We start from the raw sequence: 16261 nt of genomic DNA on the forward strand, positions 1-16261 counted from the left end.
CATAGGACAGACGTTTGGCCGGGATGCCCTTATTGCTTCTGGTGGATTTCCCGATTGAAGCCTCTTGTCATCTGGCTTCTTCTTTTACAGTATTTGGACTGTCTGCATTAATTTAACTTTGTTGCTTAACTTCGCGTGACATTGTTGTGGAATGTCCCTCAGTTTAAAGCGTTTGTGTCAGTTTGTGTAATTTTGAATTTTGAAAACACTGAAGTTTCAATTACACTTCTACTGATGGTTACCTTGTTTGTGTCTTGGTGTAGAATTCTGTATCCCTTTTAAGATTCATTGTATCCCACAAGTTTCCCACACCTTTCTTTGCATGAGCATCCCATTTTATATGCTTTTCTTTTGGGATGTGCACATGGGCTTTGGTTCCAAAAAAATTAGATGGTTAAAATTTAGGGCCTTTCCACTCCACAGTACTTATGAAGTTTTCTCTGGATTTTCCTGATAGTCAATTTTGGAGATAGCATGCGGTCATAATTGCCTCCCCCTCGTGTGGTTGGCATATCTGCTTCAAACAGCATGGTTCTTGCACTCTCACATAGAGTACTGTTCATTCTTTCTGCAACCCCGTTTTGTTCTGGGTTGTATGGTACAGTAGTATTAAATATTGTACCATACTTTCTGAGAATCACCTGTGTGTTATTACCTGTATATTAAGTTCCATTGTCTGTGCGCAAAACACTCAACAGTTTGCCAAATTTGTTGCTTACTCGAGCCAAATACTGTTCAAATTTCTCTTGTACTTCACTTTTGTTGTATAACAGATATAGTGTAGTATGCCTGTAGTAATCATCTATAAAAGTGAGAAAATACCTCTTCTTTCTTGGAGTCAATTTTTCCATTGGACTGCAAAGATCTGAATGAATTAAGTCCAGAGGTTTTTTTTTTAGCTCTGCTTTGGAAAGGCTTTTCTTGTCATTTTTCCTTTTATACAGCTGGTGTATTTCATTGTTTGATCACATGGATTAATTTTGATTTCACTTGCATAGCCATACTCAATTAATTTCTTTATTATGTCAGGACCCAAGTCGTTTGTGCCCTGTGTGAATGCAGTTTGAATGTTTTTCCATTGTTTTTGTATTCTAGGTTCTGCAATATCCAGATTCTGCAATATGCATTTAAATAGCCTTGTTTCTTGCACACAAAGCACTCACATGTTTCTTGTTGCATGTTACTGCTTTTATTTCTATTTTTTGTCTTTAAAGCAGACTCTGCGATAAAAGCACTGTCAACATTAATGCTTTCTGTTTTACGCTTATATCCTTCCATAAGCTTGCCCTTAAGATATTCCAATGTCAGTGTATCATCTGGATGTGCATCAAGTGCTGTAAAAAGCATTTCCTAACTTTCTGGACATGAAAATCTTTTTTCTCCTATACCTCTCAGAAATTCAGCCATTTCCAAGGTGTGCTTTATGTAATCCTGCATGTCCTGGCCTTTTATGAGCTTGGTTTGGCATAGCTTTCTAAACAAGTACAGTGCACTGCTCTTTTATGCACCTTTTGTAATCATTCACACATTTCTTTAGCAAACTCACACTATATATGTATGATTTGATCATCCTCTATGCTAACAGAGATTGTGCTCTGTGCTCTCTGATCTTTCTCTATCCACTCATCTGAAGGGTGTTCTTGCCTGACATCATTTTAATTGCCACATACCTTCTCTTATTAGCAGTATTTTCATCTTGAATTTCTAAGACTGGTAGTTCTGCTTTGTCAGATTTGCAAATGAAAGCTTTGTTGCAGCTGTGTTACTAACCATTATTTTTTCTTCTGTTGCAGTCGTCTTTCTGTTGCTGTATCTCACATTTGTTTACTGTAGCTTGCTATGGCTGGGCCCCTGGGCCCAAAACCTGTTACAAATTCTGTATATAGCCCTACAGGACAGACAGTGCATAGTCTACATGTGTTTTTCTGCTTACTTCACTGCAACAGGGAAACAGGAAACTTTATTTTAGAGAAAACACATAGAGTTTACCATAGATGCAGCTACGAAGTTTAAACACTGCCATCTACTGGTTGAAGAATATATCTCCACTGAATACTGATGTAGTTTTGCACAAAGTACATGAACACTACTGCTTAATTGACAAAAACAAATCTGATAGACTCAGGTTTTCCCCTTCATGCCCAGAATGGAATGATGATTAAGAAGACTGAATGTGTAACTCAATCCCCAAAGAAGCTTCTGGATAGGTGAATCCTCTTCCCTAAGTGATGACCTGCCCTGGCTAAACCCAAACTTACTGACACAGATGACAGACTAAAATGGGCTTTTTTAACAGCTACATACAGTATACAGTGCTGTATTCCGGCAGTGAGATGAGAAGTTCCCATCCTGCTCCTGGAACAAAACAGAGTTGGGCTGACAGCCTCTCCATTTACATGGATCTTTATATTGCAAAGCTTCTTGGAGGGATGATGTCAAGATCTTCACTTCAGCCAATCATAAGAAGCTTTGTATTCATTCATAGAATATAAAGCTTTCCTGTTAATGGCCCATTTTGCTGCCAGAGCACAGCGCTTTAAGCTGTATGCAGCTGAGGCTATACCGTTTATATGCAGTGGTACCCCCATAGGGGTGATGCTGCTCTTAGGGGTATCTGGCCTTTTACTTCTGTCCCTAAACACCCTTGCATGTTAGCCTATGTGTCCATGCACACAGAGGCATTTGGAGGCATTCAGAGACAGAAAAAATCCACTTCCAGCATGTGCATCAGCAGCCGTGTTTTGTTATTAAAAACGTGCCTAAATGCGCTTTAATACTAGGCATATTTAGCGTTTAGGCATTAACTTATTTCAATGGCCAGAATAAATTATTATTCTGGCCAATGAAATGAATTAACATCCAAGCGTTAGATGTGCCTTAATGCATTATGCATGTTTACAAATGTAGAACTACCCCCGTAGGGTAGGAGCTGCTTGTATATTGCCCAGGCTTTCCCCTATATTGTCTCCTGCAGCCAAGTACACAGCATTTCCTATAGCCTGGTGCACACAACTTCTGCTTGTTACCCTAATGATAAGTCTAGGGGTTGTAGTTTTTGTTGTTTTTATTTTATTCTAGAACTGGGATAGGAAAGGGACATAGTGTGATACTCCAAATTGAACTAAGCACACTTGAGGACAGCACCAGCATCCATGTAGAACAGTTTGTACTCACCAGACCCTTGCTGCAGGTCACCTTCCTCCGTGATGCCAGATAGGATCTGTAGACATCCCCATCAGTTAGCACTCAGAAGCACCCTAGGTTTCAGCATTCTGGCCCTTGGGTCGCCCACCTGAGGCCTCCTGGCAGCATGAGCCAGGGGAGGCAGCTGCCCCTCTGGATGGAACTCCCTTCTCAGAAGAAGAGGAAGAGGAACCCAGATCCCAGGTGCTCACTGAATATAAATACTAGTACCCAGCATGCTCAGGGGCACCACTCCCTGTAATTGCAGCCATATTCATGTTGCTGATCTGCATGGGTCATTCCTGTTCTCCCAGAACAATCCAAGGTCGCCTGGATACAGAGGAGACAATCACAGCAGCAGCAGCACAGGTTATCCACACTCTACTAAACTATATACTGTACACCTAGCAACCTACCTAAGAGGGTTGCCCCTTTAACACCGAGCACATACAGTATTAATTACACCGGTTCTGTGGCTGATTAAGGTGGTAATTGAACTCACTTGGTGCCTTATCTGCATTAAAATGGCCCCAGAACTTGTGTATAGTTACATAGTTAGTCTGGCTGAAAAAAGACAAAAGTCCATCCAGTTCAACCATTTAAAAAAAAAAAAAGTTATAAACCTATACCCAGAGTTGATCCAGAGGAAGGCAAAAAACCCAGCAAATCATAATCCAATTTGCTCCTGCAGGGAAAAAAAAATCCTTCCTGATCCCCCGAGAGGCAATCAGATATTCCCTGGATCAAATTTACCTATAATTAATTAATATGTGTTCGGCTTTAAAGGGATGAGGTGGCAACCCTACTATGAGGGTGCTACAGGGGCAGACTGACAACTCATGGGGCCCCCGGGCAATGGGGGATCATGGGGCCCCTGTGTCCTTGCCCAAAAATCAAAAAAGCCTATGAAAAAGGTACCAGGGGCATCTCATGGGGCCCCTTACTGACCCCGGGCCCTCGGGCAGTGCCCGAGTTTCCAAATGGTCAGTCTGCCCCTGGTCAAGCATTTGTTCTGTCAAAACACCGCTGCCAGGAAGAAAGGTGTCTAGGAAAGATAGCAAAAATGTCCAGTGTGCATGAGGCCGCAAAGATCCATAAAAGTGGATGGGTGGTATCTTTTATCGGAAAGCCCTTTTCTGGCTGTTAACCTCCCTGGCGGTATTCCCGAGTGTAGCTCGGGGTAAAATGTCAGTACCAAAAGCGGTAACCCCGAGCTACACTCGGGCTTACCATGCGGCGTTGCTCAGGGAGTCCCTGCAGAGCTTACCTTGTCCTTCGCTCCCGCGATGTGTCCCCTGCAGCGTCCCCGGCCATCTCCTCCGGCCGATGCCGGCATCTGGCTTCTGTGTTCCGGTCCCTGTGACGTCGGGACGTACGGGCGCTGCCGGCGGCGGGAAATGTGAAAATTTTAAAAAATTTCATTTTTTTCCAAACAAATTTTACATAGCAAAACATTGCTGTTTCAACCCATTTCACATACATTTTGTCCCTAGTGCTTTGTCCTGTGCCTTGCCTGCATTTTGTCTGTTCTTTCTGCCTGGAAACTGAGAAACATCGATGGCGTCCAAAAAGTGTCCCTTTAGGTCAAAAGCAGGTTTAGATCAGCTAGAAAACAGCGATAGTAAATCAGAACCACTTGCAGAATTGAGTGATAATGATTCGTGGGGAAATTCGTCATCAGACACTGAAAACGATTTTGCAACTTTGCTCAGCAATGTGCGAACTTGGTGTTCTATTTCAAATTTCAGTGTTTTTGGTTTGATTATATTATTGAATTAAATGTATTATTATTATATTATTATTTTTTATGATTATTTATTAAATTATAATTTATCATACCCGGGATGTTTAATAGACTCTTGTTCGGACAGATTTCAGTGAGTTATTCCTAAAAATTACAGCCTACAATAAAAAAACTACATATTTCCATGCAAAATAATGGTACCGCTTTCAGCACCAAAAATCTGAAATAATCAGACCGCTAGGGAGGTTAAAGCTGGTACCAAGCTCACAGCTGCTGCTTGTTTTAACCGTTTATAAACGTCCCTTGGTAGACTGATCCAGTCTAGGGTAATATACTGCAGTGCAAGGGGCGATCTGCAGAATATCTTTTGGCCTCAGTCCCTAGGAGGTTTGGACAGCATGCTTTGTCCTCCCATGTCAATACAAACATACTGCAAACCATTTGCCAACCCCATCAATGATTCAGCGTCTCAGTTTCATGACAATTACTCTGTGTAATTGTGTTTATGATTCATAATTGATTTATCTCTCAGGCCCCATTGAAGCTCATTAACAATGCAGGTCAAGATATAAGAGCTTGCATTATACTGCCATGCCGAGGATTCTTTATGGAGTAAGATTATTTCATGGCTGCCCAGCACTACGCTGGCAGTGTGACAGGCAGAAGGCACTTTGTTCTCCCTGCGTTTTGATGTCTCCGGGGATTAGCTTTGCAGAATTGCTGAAGTCGTTTGTTTGCAGACACAATCAAGCAAAAGCAGAAACATTGCGGCCTGCGATAAAGGAGTACCTAAAATTGATGAGTTGGATGCTATTGGATTAACTACACTTCTATGTCCAATATTCTGATTTAATAGCTTCTGAGTAATTAAATCGGCAGAAATGTGTATAGATCATGTCATAAAAAGAATTGTATAAACAAATTCCTTTGTTTAAATGACATTTACATGTGCCTCAATTGACAAAAGGCTATCATTTCATAAAATTTAGCTTAGTAACTGATTAGGTACCTTTTCTGAGGCAAAGGGTTTTAGTCCTTAAAGCTGAACTCTGGACACTAAGCTCTCATTTAAATATATACCCTCAATAACCACAGAGAATATAAATCCACCTTGTGTGCGCCAAATACCTTTGCAAACCCAGATATACCCTTGTAAAAGCAGCAGTGACATCTGTAATGGGAGACACTTTGCGTGGGAGGCCCATGGAACCCAGCTCACTTTGGAGAGGTGGGGAGACCCCTGTCTCAGCTCCCCATATCCCTCTTATGTGTAAATCACCCTGTGCCTGTTAGGGGTACAGGGTGATCTGTCCTAATATTGGGGTGGGGGGATGTTGATTGTTTGATGTTATGTGGTTGCATCCCATTGTTCTATTGTGTGTCTGGCTTGGGAGCAAACTATTATGGGATGTATGTGTTTATGTGTATTGGCTTGGTGGGGGGTGTCTCCAGCAGCTCTCCCTCCTGAAGGGACTGTCTGTTGGTGTGTCTCTTGTTACTAAATGTAGATTGCCCCGCCCTGTATCATTATGCAGGGAGGGGGGATTGAACCCTGAGTGTATATATCTTGTATCTGTGTTCAAATAAACTAGCCTTGTATGGTCTGCTGTGGTGTCTGTTGTTGGTGTTCGGACAGGGAAGCGGTAGTCTAACTGAAGTACCCAAGCACAGTCTGGGGTCGGTTCGGTTACAACATCGTCACTGGGTTGTACATAGCCTGTGCAAAGATCAGAGCTGTGGTACGGACCCAGCAGGCTCCACCCAATATAAGCTTGCTGCAGAAAACAGCAGAAGGGGCGGAGACAAGACCAGTCACTGTGCACAAGGAAAGAGAGCAGCAGTGAGCGGTCTTTATTACAGGAAGCTCCTGCACAGAGGTAAAGTGTCAAACAGGATTACTGCACAGATCTGGAAGGAATACACAAAGCTCACAAAGGGTCAAGGAAGAATGCATATGACCAGGGGCGGAATGACCATTCGAGCACTCGGGCACTGCCCGAGGGCCCTGGGTCAGTAGGGGGCCCCATGAGATGCCCCTGGTACCTTTCATTGGCTTTTTCATAGGCTTTTTTGGGTGTGGGTGAGAACACAGGGGCCCCATGATCCCCTATTGCCTGGGGGCCCCATGAGTTGTCAGTCCGCCCCTGCATATGACTCTTGTATTTAGACAATATTTGCTTATACCAGAGTTCAGCTTTTACCCTCTGAGCACCGACCTGTAATATCTCTTCATTAACAGGCCATTTTTCAGTTTTCAGTGCCGTGATAGTACCACTAACAGTTACTCTGTGGAGCAATACTGTACCCAAAGAATTTCATATCATGTTTTTGTGCCAGAATTTTCTTTTGGTGTTAATAACATTTTTTTATTTCTTACTATGAAACAGGGAAAAAAAAAATCACAAATTTGACAGGAAAAAGGCCTGTTTCCCTTACTTATTCTTAACTGCTTGATTTCAGGGCAAATTTTTTAGTTTTTTAAGTTTGTCACATACCTGTTTAAAATCAGCATTTTTATGCTAGAAAATTACTTAGAACCCCCAAACATTATCCCTGGACTTCACAAAGACTGGCACAGACAGATATGGTGTAAGTGTCTCTCATGCACTCTAAAAGTGGTGCAGAATGCTCCAAATTCATGTACCTGTAGAGAACTTATTCTTGAATTTGATGCATGGTGCACCACTTTTAGAATTCACATGAGACACTTTTGTAAAATCTGTGTCAGGGATACGCTGGCCATAGTGCAAGTGAAGCTCCGGGGTGCACACAGATGCGCAGGTGCCAGCCAGCGGGTGCTCATGTTGCGGTGCACAGGTACGCGCATGGGCAGGTGTGCGGGCATTCACTACTGATACTGTGGCCTACATAAGTTTAGCAGCTGTACTAGTTGGTTGCTGTCGGATCTGCAGCTCTTCCTGTGCTCCTGTGCCTGTTCCTATTCTTGATCAGTGGCGTCCCTAGGGGGGTGCGGGCCGCACCGGGTGACACCATCACAGGGGGTGCAGGAGCAGGATGCCAGCAGAGCTTCTGGGCTCTGTGAAGGTCCTGGCCAGTTATTGGGGTGATCCCAGATTCCCTGCACAGTGACAGCTGCCCCCCGGTGTAGCGATAAAATGAATATCCCGACCTGGGAAGATATGTATCCCCTGAAGCAACTGCGCATGTGCCGGTTTCTGGCCGATGAAGCCAATCGCCGATCTCCGACTTTAGCACAGAGCTGCCACAGTTAATCCCTTACAGGCTGCGAGCCGCTGAAGCTGATCCCGCGGATCACTATGGGTTGCAAGATAAGTTAACCCCATATAGGATCAACCTATACGGGGTTAACTGATCTTGCAACCCATAGTGATCTGCGGGATCAGCTTCAGCGGTTCGCAGCCTGTAAGGGATTAACTGTGGCAGCTCTGTGCTAAAGTCGGAGATTTGCTTCTTTGGCCTGAAACCGGCACATGCGCAGTTGCTTCAGGGGATACATATCTTCCCAGGTCGGGATTTTCATTTTACTGCTACACCGGCACCGCTTTTCCTCTCTTGAGGGGTGACACCACATGTTACCGCACTGGGTGACACCAACCCTAGGGACGCTTCTGTCCTTGATATCTGTGATTGACCCGGCTTGCCCTGACCTCGCTTGAATGCTACCTGCCCTGACCTCGGCCTGGTTCTGGATTCTCTTTGCCTCTTGAATATCTGCCTGCTCCAGCATTGCTGACCCTGACCATTCTTCTGCCTGCTGTCCATGCCTGTGCGTGACTGTCTGTTGCTGACCTTGCTTGTCTGACTATACATCTTGTCATCTGTCTGTTCGGCTCCATGTGCTTCTTAGCATCCACCTGCACCGTGTTACCAGTTTACCCTGCACCCAGGGGCGGACTGACCATTGGGGAATTCGGGCACTGCCATGAGATGTCCCTGGTACCTTTCATAGGCTTTTTTGGGTGTGGTTTGAGTGTGGGTGAGGACACAGGGGCCCTATGATCCCCTGTTGCCCAGGGGCCCCATGAGTTGTCAGTCTGCCCCTGCCTGCACCCGTGCATCTGCCTGCCAAGCAACTGCCAGCCTGCTGTCCTGGATCAGGGATCTCCACTCGGTTCTGGGTCCTGTGCTGAGTGGCTGCATTCAGAACACAGGAGCATTCTCCATGAATGCAAAGCTATCTCTGATTTGACAAGGTGGAGAGCTTGACATCACCTCCTTACCTCGTCCAATCAAAGAATGCTTTTCACACATTGGGAAAACGTAAGGCTTTCTATGAGTGACGCCCTATGCTCTTCCTTGCCATTGCCTCAATGCATGGTCAGGATAATAAGTCATTTTCGGTATACTGTTACGGCAAAGGACTGGGATGTGTCTGCAGAACAGAGTGCTAATTCTCTTTGGTTCATATATAGTTATTCATGAAAATGACCTGGAAATTCTCTCAAGCGTGCATTGTGCTACTCCCTTAGAAACTTCAAATATAGCTCCATCCTGGTACTAGTTTAGCTTCTTAGTACTTAAAAAAAACAGCCTTGCAGATGGAAAATATTTTACAGCATAATATATATCCACTTGCCGACCCACCGGAGTATATTTACTGCGGCAGGTCGGCTCATACATTCACAATCACATACATGTACATCGCAGCTTTTTTTCCAGGTACGCATGCACATGCGCATGCGCAGGGGCGGACTGACCATTTGGAAACTCGGGCACTGCCCGAGGGCCAGCAGTCAGTAGGGGGCCCCATGAGATGCCCCTGGTACCTTTTTCATAGGCTTTTTTGAGTTTGGGCAAGGACACAGGGGCCTCATGATCCCCTATTGCCCAGGGGCCCCATGAGTTGTCAGTCCACCCCTGCGCATGCATACCTGGAAGACTGTGTTGTCAGCACAAGCCGATCAGCAGGTCTCAGCCAATGATTTATGGCCAGAACACGCTTATCAGCTCAGGGAATGACAGGAGAGAGCTCTGTGTTAGTAAACAACACAGTGCTTTCTTCAGACAGCAGTGATGTGCTGTTTTTTTTCCTCCAGTCAAAGCAGGGAGTAAAAGCCAGAACTTTTCTGGCTGTTGCTTAGTAAAACAGCACACAGCACACACACTAAACATTGTTAGGTACACATTTAACCCCTTGATCGGCCGGGATTTTAACCCCTTCCCAGCTGTAGTCATTGGTACAATGACAATGTATATTATTAGCACTGGTCACTGTATTCATGTCACTAGAGATGTTAGTGGCAGTTAGTTCCCCCCAGCATCAGTTAGTGTCAGATTGCCTACCACACTATCATGGTCCCACTAAAGGTAGCTGATCGCCACCATTACTATTATAAAACAATATAAAAAATTCCAGTATTTATTCCATAGTTTGTAGACGCTATAACCTCCATGCAAACCAATCAATATACACTTACTTTTTCTTTACCAAAGACATGTAGTAAAATGCATTTTGGCCAAAATATATGAAGAAATTTGATTTTTTATTTTTTTTATTTGGACGTTTTATAGCAGAAAGTAGAAAATATTGTTTTTTGTTTTTTGGGAGTTTTTTTGTTACTATTTTCATTCAATAATTCACATTTATAAAGCTATTTTGTATTTACTTAAAGTATAACTAAGGTTGCTGTCACACTGATCCGTTTTTCTTTATGTTAAAAAAAGCTGAAGAAAAATGTGTGACCATGTATTCCTATGGAACTCTTCACACTAATCTGTTGCGGGTCCAATGCGTTTTTTAAAATTCAGCTTGCTGCATTTTTGGTGTAGTAAAAAAAAAGCGCAGCAAAAATGCATCTCCCCAATTGATGGAAAACGCATAAAAAACGCACGTGTTACATTTTTTGTGCGTTTTATGAGTCACATGTCCTTTAAATAAAAAAAAAATGCACTGCAAATGCTGTAAAAACATGTTGATCAGTGTGAAGGTAACCTAATGGAGAAACTTTTTTTCAGTTTTGGATAGTGTGGAGAGGCATTAAAACACCTATTAGGTTTTTACTTCTGTCTGTCTCCATTATGGAGATTCATCCTCTCTATTTAACCTGTTTACCATTAACATAGAAAGTAAAATGAAAAGAAAATCCCAAATATTGGGTTGCCCCCAGAAAAGTAATAGAGGGGACAACTTCCAATTGGGACACAGATGGCAAAAAAAAAAAACTGTCAGGGGTTCTAACCCTCCATTACTCTATCCAGAATGAAAAAGAAAGTTTTGTCTTTAGTTACACTTTTAGGCTGCCTTTCTTAACCTTTTTAACACAGAGGAACCCTTGAAATCACTTTCTAGTCTCAGGGAACCCCTGCTAAAAAATTACTATATTTACAACTCATGATACATTAGTGTGATGGTCGTTGAGAGGAATTACCCCCTTATGGATAGCTAACAAGATCAATGGTGTCAGTGGGAAGATATCTCTAAAATTGATTGTGAAAAAGTAAAGTATTCCCACTACATATATGAAATATATGTTCTAACAAGGGATTAGTCCATTGTGATATGCATGTACATTGTGTTATGTTTGGAGTGATTGAGAGGTTTTTGCAGCAGATGATGTACAATATAGGGCAGCACAGTGGCTAAATGGTTAGCACTTCCACCTGGAGTACTAGGGTCATTGGTTCAAATCCCAACCACAGCACCACCTGCCTGGCGTTTGCATGTTGTCCCTGTGCCTGCATGAGTTTCCTCTGGGTACTCCAGTTTCCTCCCACACTCCAAAGACATGCTGGTAGGTTAATTGGCTCCTGTCTAAATTGTCCCTAGTATGTGTATGTATGAATGTGAGTTAGGGACCTTAGATTGAACGCCCCTTGAGGGTTAGGAACTGATGTGAATGTACAATATATATGTAAAGTGCTGCGTAAATTGACAGCATAATAATAACATATGCTTGCATATTCACAAACTAAGTCTCTAAAAATCTGGCAAAATGATAGGAGAAAATTAGTATACTGTACTATATATAATGGGGGGGATTTACTAAAGACACATAGACTGAGCACTTTGCAAGTGAAGCTGCTCCAGAGGTTAGCAAATGCAGCGGAGCTCTGGTGACTTCCATCATCCAATCCTCTGCAAGCAAAAATGCTGTTTTTTTTTTCCTTGCATGTAATTGGGTATTTTTATAACCATTTGCCCTCCAGAGGATTTACCCCCCTTCCTGACCAGGCCATTTTTTGTGATACGGCACTACGTTACTTTAACTGAAAATTGCGCTGTCATGCAACACTGCAAGGGAGAATGTCACCAGCACACCGAGGATCACCAATATGGGTTCAAAAGTTTTAATGAATGATCACATAGTTACAGCAAGGCAACGTTTGGGAGTCTCGCAGGACCCTTTCATCAGACATGTGACGTCACATGCCTGATGAAGAGATCCCGCGAGACTCCGAAATGTTGCCTTGCTGTAACTATGTGATCGTTCATTAAAGCTTATGGACCCATATTGGTGATCCTCGGTGTGCTAGTGACATTCTCCCTTGCTGATTCTGTTCGGTTCCAGCCGACAGTTGCTGCAGCACTTACTATTACACACAGCCATTTTTAACGCAGGAACGTGTATGTTGGGATTGTACACTTGCGTCATGCAGCACTGCACCCAAATTAAATTTACGTCCTTTTTTTCCCACAAATAGAGATTTCTTTTGGTGGTAGTTGATCACCTCTGCGTTTTTTTATTTTGTGCGCTATAAACAAAAAAAAGACCAACAATTTTGAAAAAAAAATCTATATTGTTTACTTTTTGCTATTAAACATGTCCAGTAAAAACGTTTTAAAAAATCAAATTTAGTCATAAATTTAGGCGAAAATGTATTCTGTTCCATGCTTTTGCTAAAAAAAAATCTCAATACTTGTACATGAATTGGTTTACGTGAAAGTTATAGTGTTTACAAATGGCGGTATATATACTGGGATTTTTTTTTCTACTAGTAATGGCGGAGATCAGCGACTTATAGCGGGACTGTGGTGGGCATTCTGATCTGACACTGGGAGGGAACTGACTAACTGTCACTGACATCCCCAGTGACACCAATACAGTGATCAGTGCTAATAAAAAGCACTGACACTGTACTAATGTCACTGGGCAGGAAGGGGTTAACATCTGGGGCAATCAAAGGGTTAACTGTGTGCTGTTTTACTATGAGCTGTGTGTATGCTTTACAGTGTAAGCACACTGCTTTGTATGGCTCTGCTATACAGGGGTCAGATCTGTATTGTTTACATACAGATCTCTCCCCCATCTGTGATATTCGGCGATCACTGGTTGCAGGAGGGAAATCACCAGCCGGGACCCAGTGATCGACAGGTGAGGCTGACAATGACCCCCTACCCAAAAGTGAAAATCACGTATATATATATGTATATATATATATATATATATATATGTGATTTTGCACAGCCATGCCGCCCTGTAGCAGTATTTCTGCTTTTGGGCTGCGAAGAAGCAGTTAAAGTGAAGAGTCGCCACATTTACTAAGCTCTGGAGCAACTTGTAAATAGCACAGTCTATTTGCCTTAGAGTAGAACTATAGGCAAAACCTTTTTTTTTTTTTCATTTTGGATAGAGTGAGAGAGGGTTATAACCACTGTTAGTTTTTTTTTTTTTTAAATGTTGCCTTCTGTGTCCCCATTGGAAGATGTCCTCTCTATTACTTTTCTGGGGACAACCCAAAATTTGGGATTTTCTTTTACTTTCACTTTCAATGATAATGATAAATAGGACAAATAGAGAGGGTGCATCTAATAAGGGCACAGACAACAATAACAACCTGACAGGTGTTCTAATCCACTTCAACTCTATCCAAAGCTAAACAAAAATTGTTTCCTTTAGTAAATCAACCCGAAAGATTTCCATATTTAGGTTTCTATGCATAACTGTTGGCAGAACTGATCCAAAAAGGCAGAAACTACTCAAAATTTGCCCATCATATTTTTACATTTCTTAACCCCCCTGGCGGTATTCCCGAGTGTAGCTCGGGGTAAAGTTTCAGCACCACAAGCGGTAACCCCAAGCTAAACTCGGGAATACACTGCAGCGCTGCTCCGGGATCTCTTCTTCACTTACCTTGTCCTTCGCTCCCGCGATATCCCCCCTGCAGTGTCCCCGGCCATGTCCTCCGGCCGATGCCGGCATCCGTCTTCCGGTTTCCGTTCCCTGTGACATCGGGACGTACGGGGGGACGGAACTGGCGGGAAATTTAAAATTGTGAAAAAGTGACATTCACTAAATACACTAAAATCACATAGTATTACATTCCTGTATCAAACCATTTCACATACATTTTGTCCCGAGTGCTTTGTCCGGCGCCCTGCCTGCATTTTTACCGTTCTTTCTGCCTGGAAACTTAGAAAAGTCCATGGCGTCCAAAAAGCGTCCCTTTAGGTCAAAAGCCGTTTTAGACCGGCTAGAGAACAGCGATAGTAAATCAGAACCACTTGCAGAATTGAGTGATAATGATTCGTGGGGGAAATTCGTCATCAGACACTGAAAACGATTTTGCGACTTTGCTCAGTGATGTGCGAACTTGGTGCTATATTTAAAATTTCAGTGTTTTTGGGTTTAATTATATTATTGAATTAAATTTATTATTATTATATTATTATTTTTAATGATTATTTATTATATTTTAATTTATGATTTCGTGTTTCAAATTTTATCCTACCCGGGATGTTTACTAGACTCTTGTTCGGCCAGATTTCAGTGAGTTATTCCTAAAAATTACAGGCCTACAATAAAAAAACTACATATTTCCATGCAAAAAAATGTACCGCTTTGAGCACAGAAATATGGACATAATCAGACCGCTAGGGAGGTTAAATACCACATGCCTGGACCACTATTTAATTACCACATGCATTTAATTCTTTATTTCCTTCTGGGAATTGAATTTTGTAATGGAACCGCACCCCAGACTGCGCTTAGGTACTTCCGTTAGACTACCTCTTCCCTGTCCAATCACCGACAACAGACACCACAGCTGACCATACAAGACTAGACGACACCAATCTTGAAGTAATCCAGGTAGACTACTTTATTTGAACACAGATACAAGATATATACACTCAGGAGACAAATCCCCCCTCTCTGCATAATGTCACAGGGCGGGGCAATCTACATTTAGTAACAAGAGACACACCAACAGACAGTCCCATCAGGAGGCAGAGCTGCTGGAGACACCCCCCACCAAGCCAATACACATAAACACATACATCCCATAATAGTTTGTTCCCAAGCCAGACACACAATAGAACAATGGGATGCAACCACATAACATCAATCAACAACCCCCACCCCAATATTTGGACAGATCACCTTGTACCCCTAACAGGCACAGGGTGATTTACACATAAGAGGGATATGGGGAACTGAGACAGGGGTCTCCCCACCTCTCCAAAGTGAGCTGGGTTTCATGGGCCCCCCACCCAAAGTGACTCCCATCACAAAGTTAACACCCTTTCATGCCGTATTTACTGAGAGTTTTAAGCATTTTGCGATAAATACCCAAAAAACAGCATACTGAATTGACAGCTTCAGGATCGCATGTGGTATTTAGGCACAATGTGTCCGGACACCTTAATACCGCATGTGATCTGTGAAAAGAGCTCAATGTGAGGTATAGGCTGGCGGGGTTGCGGATGGTGTATATATGTCATCTGGGGTTTTCACGTGCACATGGTGAGAGTCTCCAGGGCTGATAATTTATATGGAGAAAAAGTCCTTTTCTTGGCCCTGGAGTCTTGAGGTTTTGCAGAGCTTTGGGTGGGAATAAGCCACCACTCCTAGGTCCACATCTTACCTGATAGCCAGACCTCCTTATTAGTCTTAACTGTGCGTGGCCTTTTATATATGTGAGCTGATCGATTCTCAGGGGTCTTTTTTTGTTCTCTCCGCTGTGAGAACCTGCTGTTGGGTGAAAAAAATTGAATGCTGACACAACGCTAAAAAGGTACAAGTGTAGCCTGCTTGTTTTGGGAAATATATTAGAGCACACCCTGTTAGTCAGGATTTTACTTAAAATGCTTCTAAAGGCTGAAGGTTTTTACCTTTATGCAATCTATGCATGAAGGTAAGAAAACCTTCTGAGTGCAACTCCCCCAGCCCCCAAGTCCCCCATAAAACGTACCTGATCCAGCGCTGTGCCTGAGAGCTGCAGTTCTCTCTGTTCTCCCCTCCGTATTGACTCAGAGCACATTAAGGAGGGAGCTGGGGGTGGACTGAGCAACCACTGGACGGTGGTTTGCAGGTATTCAAGAGGTAATACTGCCACCTTTTAAATGCCTGCCACAACCATATGGTTCCAGTGACTTTATTGTCCGCATTTGGCAGCTGGTGCACTGCAAAACAT

This window comes from Staurois parvus, unplaced genomic scaffold (genome assembly GCF_062004578.1).
Source record: "Staurois parvus isolate SC_StPar_1 unplaced genomic scaffold, SC_StPar_1.0 ptg000432l, whole genome shotgun sequence".
Classification (NCBI taxonomy): Eukaryota; Metazoa; Chordata; class Amphibia; order Anura; family Ranidae; genus Staurois; species Staurois parvus.